The 15,298-nt window shown below is 41.3% G+C and overlaps 1 non-coding gene across 1 annotated transcript; it reads left to right on the forward strand.

Annotated features, from left to right (window-relative positions):
* Positions 1 to 10,065: 10,065 nt before the first annotated feature.
* Positions 10,066 to 10,137, forward strand: trnae-uuc (transfer RNA glutamic acid (anticodon UUC)). The gene has a single exon. It is a non-coding gene; the product is annotated as a tRNA-Glu (tRNA).
* Positions 10,138 to 15,298: the final 5,161 nt, after the last annotated feature.

Consider the following 15,298-nt stretch of genomic DNA (forward strand, 5'->3'; position numbering starts at 1 on the left):
AGCCTTTTAGCAGCTACTTATGACCCTCCATCCCCTACAATACACACTCACACACAGGCTCCAGGCAACTGACTCTCTCCCTCCCTCTTTATTCAAAGCTTGATTTCTTTTCATCAAGTCTGTCTCTTCCCCTTTTCTCATCTCCACCTTTCTACTCTGCTGGATACTCTTGTTTGTGTCAAATCCAATCCCTCCTTCCCTCCTGGCCTCTATCTCTGTCTCGGCTCTTTGGCGCATCTTTGTCTCCCTCCCATTATCCTCTCTCCTGCCTCTTTTCTCCTCCTCTTATTCTACCTCTTTCACCACTGACTATCTCTCTTTCTGCCTCCCCTTTATTCGTGTCCTTTTCTCCATGTCTTCTTTAAGTCTTCTCCTCGCTCTTTCTCCGTCCTCTATTCTCTGTTCGCTTTACGGCTCTCCTCACCACTTGCTCTCTTCTTCTTCTCCTCTGCGACCTCTCACCCTCTATTTTCTCCTTGCCTTTCTCTCTCCCCTTTTCTCTTTTCGCAGCCCCCTTTTCTCCTTCACTCTGGGTGACGGGGTCTTTGTGGAGCCTCTCGGCCCCCGGTGGGACATCCAGCAGGAGAAAGCACTGAAAAACAAACTGTGGGACACAGGGAGGGAGGGGAGCAGGAGGGAAGGAATGAGAGAGAGGGGTAAAAGGAGGAAAGGACTAAGGATAGGAAGGACGGATGGAAGAGCTGAGTCTGAGTCAGAGTCAGAAGCAATAAGAAGCAATAAGAAGCCTCTTATTTTCCCCTTATTTTGAATAGTAATACATTTGTTCAAAAATCTTTTTATTTTCAAGCCTATTTCAGAGTTTTTCTTGAACATAGGTATTATAACTTATAGTAGCTAATTCTTTTTTAATTCAAGATCTGTTCATTAATAATTTCTCAATATAACAAATGTGCAGTGCTGGATAGCCATTACTGAGTATGGGTATATATCAATCACACCATGCACAAATGAGATGTATAAAAGCACTTATAGTAATTCTTATAGACTTCCATAAATTATATTTTCATTGTATTCTACTTTACTCACAAAAAAACCTATGACTACCAGTCTACATGCCAAGTGGGAGGTGGGACCTGTGTTGTTGTATCCATATGGACATCACACTGTGAATCCACTTCTTTGCAGGCCTCATTTAACACAGGGTTTTATTCTGTCATATAATAATAATAAAAAAATAATACACAAAACACTAATTAGTACTGATTGTGGGTATGAAAAGAGATTAAGTAACACAGGTAAACCGCCATGAGACAGTAAAAGTAAATATGATATTCTATGATTCCACAAATGTTTGGTGTCCTCTGTGTAGCAAGGCAGAGATAAAGCTGCGAGGGCTGGGCTGTAAAGTTTCTGTCCTCTTAAAGATCAATAATTAAAGGGATAGTTCACCCAAAATTCAAATTTCACTCATTATCTACTCACCCTCATGTTGACTAAGGGCTGGGAGAAGTTTCAGAGTCCTCCGTGCCTTCTCGGAGTTACAGCGGGTCTCCGTGCAGCACTGCATGTCCATATGACGGTTGCGAATGGAGCTCACTTTTCTTCGTCCAAAAAGACACACCAAAAAACAGTTAGTTAAATTTGAATTTTGGGTGAACTATCCCTTTAATGATTTCATTTTTTTTTTTAATGTAACCATGATCTTGATGTCTTAACCTTGACCAGGATCCTCATCCAGTTGTTTGCAAGACTCAGAGAGTTCTGTGGTTGCAGGGCTAAAATAACCGGACACAACTAAATTCCAAACTAATTCGACTGCATGGGATATATTATCACTGAATCTGGCATAACTTATTTTCAAAACATATAATGGAAAGACTCCAAGACGTATCTATGCCCAAACATTGTGCATGCAAAACTCATTTGGTCGGCTTCTAGCTCCAACATCATTTTTTCCAGCGGCGACCAAATGAATGACAAAATGCAGCTAAAATGATAGAAAAGCGACCAGCACAGTAAAGCAAGTGTCTACCGCAATGTGAAAATAAGCTTGATTTTTTTTTGTTTTTGGGTTAGTCCACTCGGCTCGTTTAACACCAACAACATGGACCATTAGTTATATTAGAGATTGTGTACATGGCTCCAAAGTTACAGGAACCAGTCTATCTCCTACCCAGTCGTTCTTTCTCCCAACCCCCCAACTCTGTTTTCAGCCCATTTCTCTCTCTGCATGGGCTCATTGGACCCTGATTGGAGTGTGTGTGTGCGTGTGTTTGTGTGTATTCCTGTCTCTAATGGTGATAGGGAATAGTGTGTCTGAAGTGAAGTGTGTCTGTGTGTTAGGATGTGATTTCACACCCAGAAGCCTTATAGTCTCATCAGCCATTTTATCGGCCAAATGGTTTGTGAGTTGACAACATTGTGTGTGTGTCTCATATTACCATTCCTGGTGCTTTGTTGAGTGCATCCCATGTTTGCATCTTGCATGTTTCTGATTATTTATTTGTGTTTGTGTTGTGTGCATGTTGTGTGTGAGTGTATTGTTCCTTGGCTCTTAATTTGCATGTTCAAACAGGATTAAGTCCATTGAAAGAATCATCAATAAACACCTCATTGACAGCCAGGAGATAAATACAGCAGATTAGCATTGCAGATCAGATGACAAGGAGGAGGGAGATATCTTTCAGCTGCTAAAGTCTCTGCTGTGAACTGGTTTGGGTGTCTGACCAAAGTGAAGATGTGTCAAAGAGCTGAGGAAGCTGCTTTGAAGACAATGTCAGCTGTAATTTTTTACTGTGCCTACATATTTTTGAAAAAGAATTTACCCTATTTTTACCCAATTGTTTTTTTTAGCTGCATTTTATTATAGAGCTGTGCGCCGCGGACATGCACGGTTCCCTACATTGCTGTGTCAGGCAGGTGTTTCCCACGGAGCTCATTATGATCATTTATGAGTGTTTATAACGATAGTTATACAGTGCTATAACTGCATTATAACTCATCATACGTATAGTTATAATGCGTTATAGAGATAGGCGTCAAATAAAGTGTTACCAAAAAAGGATTTATTTAACTCGTGGGGAACAAAAAAAGAACACACAGGCAGGAACACAATGGCACCAACACTGAGGATGAATGCAGACGGACCAACAAAGGGCAATAGGGAAACACAAATGAGACACAGGTGGGGCAATCACACACAGGTGAGACACATGAGGTAATCACAGGAAGACAAGCCGGAACTTCAAAATAATACAGGACATAAACAGGGAACAAGAGACAAACCATAACAAGTCATTTTAATGTTTCTGATCATTTATTGTAGGAGCTTTGTTTGCTGTTGAAATTGCATTGTTATCATAATGTTATCACTGTCTCTAGTAGTTAGTTAGTTAGCAACTGCTGAGATGATGATGATGCTAAATGAGTTAATCTGTTGCTTACTGCCCACTTATACCACTCCTTTCTCAGGGATACAGTTATGTTTTAAATTTACAATTTACTTTGTATCTGTTTTGATAACCGTTGAAAAATTATTTTGGATGATGAAATTCGATCTGAGCTGAATTATACTTGTAGCTACTGTTTAGTCTGAGTAAATGAAGCAGAGTTAAAACATGATTTCCTGGACAGTTAGACAACAGCGCTGCCTCTGGGAGCCTCTGTACAAATACAAACAGAGGCAGTGATTACATATTGGATATGAAGTGTGTTACAGTCTGTCAGCTGTTTGTTTGTGGAGATATGAGTTTAGATGAATTAGTCAGAGTACAGTCGGGTACAGGTGTGTTGAAGTGGAACTGTCCCTCTGGTCTACAGGTGTCTGGACTTGTGAAGCTCAAACTCCTGAGTCTGGGAGTCTGGACTCAGTGTGAAGAAACGGCTCCTGTGTTAACCCTGATGACTTGATGGAGATTTATCTTCTCAGACATCTCTAAAGTTCACACTGTGCAACTGTTTTCACAGGAAGATAAACACTATGCAGTTATCTCCATGTGTAAAATCAACTGGGGGCATTTATATAATTTTTAAATTAAAGCAGAAGTAAGCGATCCGGTCGTTTTGGCTAACTTCTTGTCAGCCGATGGAGTTAGCAGTCCCCGCCCTCGTCCCTACGTCACCACATTCACGTGCATCCCTTGGCTGCACACACAGAGAGGACCGCCCCTTTATGCCATTCTCTCTCCTCATTGGATAAAGGTTGTAGGATACAAGGAAAGTTTTCTCCTCGGCTTACAGCAGAGCAGAGTGACTGACAGACCCGTGTTTCAGACCAAACACTCTATATAAGTGATTGCCGTCGGAAGATATAACTATTTAAGACTTATATTAACACAAACATTCCACTTACTTCTGCTTTAATTTTCGGATGCAAGCATCAAACTGTAAATATGAAACATTTCACTGGGAGTCTGTAACCTGTAAACCAGTCTACATACTGTAGGTTTCTACAGGCAGACAAAAATCACATATAAACAAAGAGTAATTAATCAATCAGAGCTGTGAAATTTATTTTCTCTATGTTTGGTCATCTGGCAAATGAAATCTGACAAGCAGTGAAATTGTGTGTGTATTTGTGTGTTGTGTGCAGACAAACACACAGGTAGTTGCCTTTGTTTGCATGAGAGAGCATGAATATGGATGTAAATCCTTCACTGTTTGTGCCTTTACATTTGGGAGTTTTTTTTAATCATCATAGAACCCTGCTGTGAATTAATGATCACACTCATCATTCAACATTTATTAAGTCAACACACTAGACACTACACAGGTGTCCAGCATACAGAGGTAATGCTGTCTTTTCACTCACTTTCATACGGTCCATGGTGCTGAAACTCATTTGAATCATCAATACCTCCTCACCAAGACAAGAGTATATAACCATTTCTGAATGGTTTGTAATGTTTGAGCTTAAAGGGTTACAACACATACACCCAACAAAAATATGAATGCAACACTTTTGTTTTTGCTCCCATTTTTCATGAGCTGAACTCAAAGATCTACAACTTTTTCTATGTACACAAAAGGTCTATTTCTATCAAATATTGTTCACAAATCTGGCTGAATCTGTGTTAGTGAGCACTTCTCCTTTGCTGAGATAATCCAGCCACCTCACAGGCATGGCATATCAAGATGCTGATTAGACAGCATGAATATTGCACAGGTGTACCTAGGGTGGTCACAATAAAAGGCCACACTAAAATGTGCAGTTTTACTGTATTGGAGGGGGACCGGGGGTCAGAAACATCTCCTTCGCATAGAGTTGGTTGGAGGGAGAAACTGGAACATGCTGTCGAATATGCCGATCCAGAGCATCCCAAACATGCTCAGTGGGTGACATGTCCGGTGAGTATGCTGGCCATGCAAGAACTGGGATGTTTTCAGCTTCCAGGAATTGTTTACTGATCCTTGCAACATGGGGCCGTGCATTATCATGCTGCAACATGAGGTGATGGTCGTGGATGAATGGCACAACAATGGGTCTTCTCGTCAGGGTATATCATTCAAAATGCCATCAATAAAATGCACCTGTGTTCGTTGTCCATAACATACGCCTGCCCATACCATAACCCCACCGCCACCATGGGCCACTTGATCCACAACGTTAACATCAGCTAACTGCTAACCCACACGACACCATACACGCTGTCTGCCATCTGCCCTGTACAGTGAAAACCGAGATTCATCCGTGAAGAGAACACCTCTCCAAAGTGACAGACTCCATCAAGTGTGAGCATTTGCCCACTCAAGTCGGGTACAATGACGAACTGCAGTCAGGTCGAGACCCCGATGAGGACGACGAGCATGCAGATGAGCTTCCCTGAGTGGTTTCTGACTGTTTGTGCAGAAATTCTTTGGTTATGCAAACCGACTGTTGCAGCAGCTGTCCGGGTGGCTGGTCTCAGACCATCTTGGAGGCGAACATGCTGGATGTGGAGGTCCTGGGCTGGTGTGGTTACACCAGTCTGTGGTTGTGAGGCTGGTTGGTGTACTGCCAAATTCTCTAAAACACCTTTGGAGACGGCTCATGGTAGAGAAATGAACATTCAATTCACAGCTCTGGTGGACATTCCTGCGGTCAGCACACCAATTGCACGCTCCCTCAAAAATTGTGCTGATAAAACTGTACATTTTCGAGTGGCCTTTTATTGTGGCCAGCCTAAGGCACACCTGTGCAATAATCATGCTGTCTAATCAGCATCTTGATATGCCACACCTGTGAGGTGGATGGATTATCTCAGCAAAGGAGAAGTGCTCATTCAGCCAGATTTGTGAACAATATTTGAGAGAAACAGACCTTTTGTGTACATAGAAAAAGTTTTAGATCTTTGAGTTCAGCTCATGAAAAATGAGAGCAAAAGCAAAAGTGTTGCATTTATATTTTTGTACAGTGTATTTATGCGCACACATATATGAAGAAAACAACAAAAATAGAAAAATTACAGTAAAACAACCTAATTCGAATGAAGTTTAAATGCAATAAACTTTAAAATCATTCTGCTGCACTCTGACCTCTATAATAACAAGCTACATATTAAATTACACGTAAGTACAGTAATCTTACATAGGTTTGTATATAATTAAACAAAGCAGAAAAATACATAAATTATATAGTAAAAAACTGAAATATGCTGGAAAAAAAAAAAAAGAGTTTTGTTCCATATAATTAGTACTTTTTTACAGTGAATTTTTTTTTATCTGTAATGGAAACACACTGGCCAGTTTCCAAAGGGAGTTGAAGACATATTTCTGCTTTAGGCATGGATCTACATTTAGATACATGGATCTTTTATGTTAGTTTGAGTGGATTCTTCTCATTATTCTTTCTCAGTTCATTAATTGATTTTTTCAGCATGTAGAAGCAGCTGGTGTTGTACACACAACATCTAACACATTATTATCTAATAAAGTTTTTATGGCAAAGCAGTGGCTTATTTAATCACCAAGCAGCTGTAACATTTACAGTATTTGTTCCTGGCCAGTTTACTGGTGTCAGTTAAAGTAAATAAAAGATCAATATTTATCTACCTGCACCACAGACCTATCTTTCCCTGTTGTCTGTTTATTTGTTTGTTTATGTGTCAGCAGGATTATAAAGAAAAGATACTGAGAACTGATTTGCACCAGACTTCATGAGCATGGAGGTTTGGGCCATGGTCCGGGTGTGGATCTGGTTAAAGTGCGGGATCCAGCTATTTTTTTTTTATCATAGGTGTTAAAGCAGAAGTAAGCGATCCGGTCGTTTTGGCTAATTCAATTCCCGTGTCTGGATTTAGATGTTCTCCCTTTGCCTGTGTGGGTTCTTCCAAGAAGACGAGATGGCTCACCCAACGCTGTTGCCCAGCGACACAGCGTCGCCGCCATTTTGCATCAGCATACTTATAATTACGAATAATTTTAATCATGATATGAAATTAACATTATGCAAATGGTTAGTGTTATATATGGTCAAAATTTCAGTGGTAGTTTTTTACTTTCTGTGCGTCTGCATGTAGTCCGATCCATCCCCTTGGGTTCTTCCTCCCAAAGTCCCAATGACTTTGGCGACTCTAAAATTGCCTGTAGGTGTGACTACAGTATGAGTGTGTTTGTGTTGTGTGTTCGGGTTGTACCCTGCCTTCACCCTATGTCAGCTGGGACTGGCTCCAACCCCCTTGCACCACTGCATGGATAAGCATTATGGATGTCGGGGACACAGTTTTCATTTTCCTGATTCACTTAATTTTCTACAGGTGCATTGGGCCCTTGGGTGCCATGAGATATTTGGAAAAAAACAAAACAAAACAAACAAACAAAAAACTAAGAGCCAAAACTGCACACTGAAATACAACCAGCTCTTCAGTTTCCAGACTTTAGTGAAAAGTGAGTCATCACAGGAAGCAGACAGGGCAAAGTGAAATGATTTTAGCTCATAAGACACAGCTCACGTTTCAGAGGTGATGGAGCACATCATGAGGGTACACAGGAGAAAATCCAGCTCTAAACTCTGCATCATTGCCTCACTGCCCTCTCTTCTTCCCTTCAGCCACCACTTCCATCTTCATTGCCCTGAGCCATCATTTTACCCTCAGTCACCCTCTCCTCCCGCCTCCATCTCACTACTGCACTCCATCATCTCCACCCCACGCCTCCTCCTCCTCCTCCACCTCCACCTCCTGCTCCCCCATCATTCTGCTAATACAGAGACCCATCACACAGTGCACATGGGACCTCAAGTTGATGTCGCAAGAACGTGTGTGTGTGTGTGTGTATGGACGTGGCTTGTCCTATCAGGTGGTGGCGTTAGTGGTTTATAGGTGATCTTAATAAAATCCACAGTCCGTGAAAAGGTTGTGTTATGGGTAAATCCACAATATTTCCAGTTGAACTCTGCCTAGTGTTTACATCTGAACCAGCCGGGCCGAAATCCGACGGCGCTAGGACCCTGTACGGAAGCCTGCACGGAAGCCTGACGGAGCGCATACAACCCCACGTTGGCCTGCACGTGGATCTGCTGATCTGACTGGTTCATGGCGGTCACATGGCTGCCAGTGCGGCCAATCACATCGACCTGGGTCTAGCGTCATTCCTCTCTCTCTAATGGTCACAATGAGCCGCCACTCACTCGAATCGACCACTGCGCTGCAGAGATAGAGGCTGAAAGCCAAACCCACCCAAACAAGCTGCAGCAGAGTGCAGCAGTGCGCAGAGACACTGAATCCACTATGTTAGTTATTTACAATCGGTTCCAGTAGATTTATTTTCAGTTAGTTTATCCAAATTGTGTGAAAATAAAGATTAAACAATAGTTTATAGTAGCAGGTGGTTCCAAGCTGTGCCAAAAATGGACATTTTGGAAAGTTCGCCTAGATATTTTGTAGTAAAATCTCAATCATTTTGTCCTGCTTCAATTAATCAGAATCAACCACTGCAGAGACAATGTTCACATGTTGTACAATGATTTTATAGAGAGTTTGAGCTTCATCAGCATTATTCTAAAGGGCACTCATCAAAAATATGATTTTTTTTTTAGGCGAATATTAATTTTATTAATTTTTTTCTGTGTGTCATCTTCATTTACTCTTCACCAGTAACAGATATACTGAAATTTACACATTTCAGCAATTCCTCATTTTTTTCCTTTACTATGACACCAAAAGTATTCAAATAGACCTTGTGGTTGCAGAGATATACTCATTTTATTATGGATATGCAATTTTCGAGAAAAGGCCTAAAAAATAGGCTGGATTTTTGAATATTATCAGAACATGCAATGAAGCCACTCAGTGTGAAGCTCAAAAAACATACTCATACATACACATACCATACCCTACCATATCAAAAACCCAGCGGACCAAAGTGCTGTACAAAATTAAACATAAAATATACAATCGGCATAAGACATAAAATGTACATAAAACAAAACAGAATAAAAACAAAATAAAAATAAAATGCTTTTAAATAACACTATATAAAACCAATAAAACAATTTAAAGCATAGCACATAATGGATACACACACACACACACACACACACACACACACACACTGTGAGTCCATGGTGAAGTGACTATAAGTAATGACTGACACTCAGTCTGAAGGGCGATCTCTCTTTACATAAACAGTGTGCTAGGTTGTGTGTGTCGACCTACAGCGGTGCCAATGGTGTACAGCAAAGTGTGACTGTGTCTCTGACCTGCACACTGATACGGAAAATAGTATAGTATATATATATTGCCAATTTTAACTTGTTCCATAAAATTACATGTCACCAACTACTGGAAAGATTGGCACAACATATTCATTGTTCTCGGAGGATAAATCCTAATAGCATCAATAACATACATGATCCTGTGACTTTAAATTCTTTAATGGTTTACTTATTGAATACAATGGATATACTAATGTGATAAATGTATTAAGTCAACTATAACAACACTAAATTGTTCATTCTTACTACAACTAAACATGACTGGAACTAAAGATGAGACTGAAACGAGAAATAACTCCAGAGCTATAATGCAGGTGATTCATGGCATTTTATGGCATTTATGAAAAGTTCAGTATCATGCAGAAGAATTATTATATTACTTTTGGCAAAGATGGTATTGATTTGACATGTTGTCCCATATGGTCTAGCGGTTAGGATTCCTGGTTTTCACCCAGGCGGCCCGGGTTCGACTCCCGGTATGGGAACTTCTCTTAAAGCATTTCCCTGTGGGAATCAATGAAGTGATTCTGATGAGTCAATGGATGTCTCTCCTTTATCTTTCTGCAACCTGACCTGAGACAAAACGTTCGCCAACGATACAACACTAGTATTTGCCTTAACTTTATAGAATATACATAAAGTCTGGTTCCTGAATTGTTATATGTAGGAGCAGAAGAAAAAGTGTTTAATCAGAAATGATTCAAGGTTTTCTTGATATGATATAGTGACCTCTCAGTCTCCAGCTCATGGTTTCTTACTCTGTCTTTTGTAAAGATTTCATTTTCAATGACACTTATTTTTTACATGATCTGCCACTTGAATTTCTTCAAGGGTCATTTGCTGTTATCTCTCCAGTGAAGATGAAGGTATCACATCTTTCATACATTCGGAGTGATGATGAAAACATTTGATGAGGTGATTTCTTCAAGGAAAAGTCAAGTAAATGACTGGCTGCCAAATGCTCATTGAGCTCTTGGCAAAATGGTTTGCACTATCGCCTGTCACGCAGGAGACCAGGGTTCGAACCCCACCTGGGGAAGTCCGTACCGAGAAACACAACGCAGAGTGCCAGATTGACATCGGCTACATTTAGTTCTGATATTTGACCTCAGTCAGAAAAATACACACACTCACAGTACATGTTGCATTTCAATTTCCAACACCTACACCTTCCTAGGTTCTTATTAATCTGATTTTCTATTCTTAATCTTATTCGTTTAAGAAATAAAACCTGAAAGCCTGAAGCAGTCAGTGTTGGCAGAGTGCCAACACGCTCACAGAATGAGTAGCAGTACACAGACTGATCTCTCTGTTGTTTCCTTTCTCACCATCAGCTCCTCTCCTGGTGTGTTTCATCAGGAGGATGGATCATAGAACGCAGCCTGAGATCTGACTGACGTCTCCATCATCATCAGCTTTAATATCTTCTTCACCTCAGCCCAGGATACACAAGAGCTAGAGTCACTGCAGCTGTTGCTACATCTCATCCTCTTTTCATGTCTCTCCTCAGCACCAGCACTGATTATTTTTCCTCTGTTTTTCCATCTCCACGTAAGCATCATCCACTGCCATCCTCTCCTCTGCTGTGTGCCACCATCATGGCCAGCCTGTCTTGTTTTTTCCACACTTGAACCAGTAGTTCATTACTGACATTGCACTGGGACTGTGGTGTAGATGTTGATGCAGCACCTCACACAGGCTTTTCTCTCTCTCCTCTGGATCCTAAAATCCTCCTCTGACACCTCACTACATTCAGGTGAGTCTGCTGTACATTCTTCAATTTTCTTGGCATTTTTCCTTCCATCATCACAGGTCCTCCTCCTTTCTCACACTGACATCCTCCTTGCTGGATCACGTTCTCTCTCACCTGAGTCTTATCATTGGATGATCCTGCGATATCAGCATCCTTTCACCTTTTTCCCCCTCCTCTGCATCTTGAGACTCCTCTCCATGATTTCCCCCCAAATTATACACAACCAATCATTTTTGTTATGGTTAAAGGGATAGTTCAACATTTTGGCAAATGTCATGCCATTGTCATAATCCCTATAATCATGGCAGAAGTTCATTTAATTGACGGTGCAAGCTATTTTTAGAATGGCGAAGCAGAGCCGTGAGCTGCTCAGAGCTATGTTACGGAGTGTTACGCCCCAAAACTTCGTTGGCCCGGAGGAGCATAACAATGGACCCAACAATGACCCAAACACAACACAAAGGCACTAAATTAACTAAAAGGAGATTTAATACAAAACATAAAAGTGATACAAACAAAAGCCATGATGGGAGGCAGGCAAGCCCAGCAGTCCCCAGCACTGCCCCCCGCTTTCCAGTGTCAGCCGCAAGGTATTTAACTCTGCGGACCAGGTGAGCCTCGTTCGGCTGATTGAGGCCTGGGTGGAGCTGTGGGGGAGAAGGGAGAGAGAGACAGACACACACGCACAAGGCCAAACCCCCTTCGCCCGTAACACGGAGGCTCATGGGATTTCTTGGTTTCTCTCATCAAACTCGTCAAATACACAATCGAACAACTTCGAAACACTCTTGTGGACAAGTTGTGACCTGCACATTCACCACGCTATGAGATAATAACAGAACGTTACGAGACAGAGTTGTTTTCGAGGCAAATGCAGAGACTGCTTGTCGAAAAATCTGATCTGGTGCCACCATCAATGTTGTTGGTTCCCCTATAGGCAGGTTATCAGATTCCAGCTCAACTTGTTAGAAATAAAGTTGGGTTCCCCTTTTGCTGTTCTTAGGTTCATCTTTGTGTGTGTGTGTGTGTGTGTGTGTGTGTGTGTGTGTGTGTTAATTTGCACACATAGTTGAGTTTACGTTCCACTGCCATATGGTCTGCACAACAAACCTAATATACAAACAATCAGGCCCAGCTGTGAACCCACATTTAAATGGCTCCTTTTCTCTTGACAACAATGGATTAATGAATTAAATGTGACATGCAGAGCTGTGTGCGTGTGTGTCTGGGTTATAACACCCAATTGTGCTGTACTCCTACTAATGACTGATAACAAGAACAGACTGAGGTGTAAACTCAGTGACAGGATGGCTTCACTGAAGACAGACACTTTGTATTGAAAACCCTGCTGCTTCTGTCTCCAGACTTTTGGAGACACATGTATTGACCTGTAGTTGTGAGCAACAGTGGAGAGACACCATTGCACACAAGGAGAAGGTGAGACAAAAAAAGAAAAAAAATGTTTTTTTTGGTTTTTTTTAACAGCTCCTTCAGTCAATTTATTCTCATTTCTGGTTCGGGTCAGCTGAACACTGGTGCGATTAGCTGGCACTGCCTTCAATCCCTAATTCTATTAAACGACTTTCTGTGGCTCTGCAATCTGAACTGCGCCTCACTACAAACTCTCAGTCTGCCCTGTCCAGTCACTTTCCCCCTGTTTTGCTAACCCTCATCCTGGCCATGTTCATATGTTTTTAATGAAGCCGACAAGAAAGCAATCCATAGAGTGATGGATAACGTTGTATCATATACAATGTTGCAACGTGTATATTTGTGTAGTCATTTCGGTCATAAACAAGAGATTACGGTTAAATGGTTATGGTAAAATATTGCATAGTTCCTCTTTAAATGACTTTCTGTGGCTCTGAAATCTGATCTGTGCCAGACTGCCAAACGATGCGGTGAGCAGTGTGTGTTGGACTAACTTCAACCTACCTGTTGGCCTACCACCCAGCCTTTACCTGCTGGCTCAGCTCCTCACCTGGTGGCTGCGGCTACTCAGAGCCTCTTCTGTCTTTCATCGGCAAGAAATTGGATCAGTCAGCTGTTTGTATGGACTGTGCTCACCTGGACTGCCCTCATTTTCAAGCGCAACCTTAAAAAACAGTGATTCCAAACCAATACAATGCATCCTCAAAGAACTCCGGACGGAAAGTTGACAACAGTGTGTTACCCAGCCTAGCCAGGTTGGCTAACGTCAGTGTCAAACACCACAACAACGCTATCTTCATACGGTTCAACATCAATGCTCCTACGAGTAGGGCTCCTCTCCTCCAGGACGTCCCAACAGACTGTAAGTTGGATTTTATGTGTGCCAACAATCTCTTGACGTTTCACAGCTGAATGAATCCTCCTAGGTTTGTTTACATCTGGCAACCCTGTGTCTCTGGCAGGCCTTTTTTCTTGTGTTTGAATCCACGTTGGGTATTGCAGTGTTCAGGCACATGAGTCAGTATGAAAATTATACATTTTATACTAAAAATAATTTACCATATGCTGAACTTCCATGTGACATAGGGCTCTGGCTGTTGTTGTTTTGCTTTGATTGTTGATTGCTACCTAGTGATCTTGTAGTCCAATTGAAGGCCCAGAATCTTGACCCACGGTCAGTTCACCACTGCTACAACATAACAATCCAACATAAAGTAACATCAATGCTACTGAACTGTTTTCATCTTGTTGGCATCCAAAGGTAAAGTTGTCCTGCTCAAACTTTGTTGGATAAAAACTGTCCAGACTACTGAAAATATCAACACGTTTCATGAATGATAACCCAGAGAATGTATTGTTATTGCTTTTGTTCCATGCCAGCATTTATTTAATAAGGATAATTTCATAATTGTATTTCAATGTGTCTGTTAGCACTGTAGCAGTACCTCAGAGAAACATTTAATAGAATTTCAAAAGCATCAATTTACAGGTTGTGAGCCGTGCTGTATTGATTTTTTGTTAGCCCACACAAACAGCATCTTTATTTAGAGATTAGCTGAACACTGGATCTCTGATACACATGCACACTAACTCTTTGTTCGAACGTGATGTTATGCTCACACATCATTACTCTTTATTCTGAAATTTCCCTCTTTTGACATACAAACGTGTACATACAGCCATCTGCAAACACAGACATTTATGGTGTTTATAGGTTTATGTCCCTGTGTTTGTGTTTGCCCACATTTAGCATATATTAAAGCGAGGTTTGTTTGTTTGTGTGTGTGTGTGTGTGTGTGTGTGTGTGTGTGTGTGTGTGTGTGTGTGTGTGTGTGTGTGTGTGTGTGTGTGTGTGCGTGTGTGTGTGTGTGTTTTGCCGTGCTGTTGTTCTAGATATTAGAATGAAATGAAGTGTGAAATAAGCTCCTCGGTCTCTGGAGTGCAGCTGTGGGAAATCCCTCCTCAACACATCACATATGTTTATCCCTCCATCTACACAGCCTCCCACCTTGTCCATTAGGCTTCTACTAAAGCTAATATTTGACAGTGACAAGGTGGACATACCATCATGGATATGGCACTGATGAATACACACACCGAAGAGAACGTGGAGGTATTATTGATTACTAGAACATGCCCATTTGTCCACTTATTATTGGAATTGAACTGGTTCAAGTGGAGTGATACCAGGTAAGGTCAGATCACCAAACGGAGGCCTGAGGAGACTGGAAATTAAGTAAATGAAGCCTTGAATTTTCAACAGTTTACATGTTATAGACCTGGCAGTATAGACAATGGCAGTGGTGCTGTTACGACACCCTCCCACACACGTTTTGGACTGTACTGCAGGAAGCAATGCTGCATATTCCCATTAGCATAGTGAGAAAAACAGAAGTAATGAAGGAGGATAAAGTGGTTGGTCAGATGTGGATCCCATAGACAATAAAGCAAAACATTATATT

Source organism: Trachurus japonicus, chromosome 17 (assembly GCF_045865225.1).
Source record: "Trachurus japonicus isolate A0001 chromosome 17, Traja_1.0".
Classification (NCBI taxonomy): domain Eukaryota; kingdom Metazoa; phylum Chordata; class Actinopteri; order Carangiformes; family Carangidae; genus Trachurus; species Trachurus japonicus.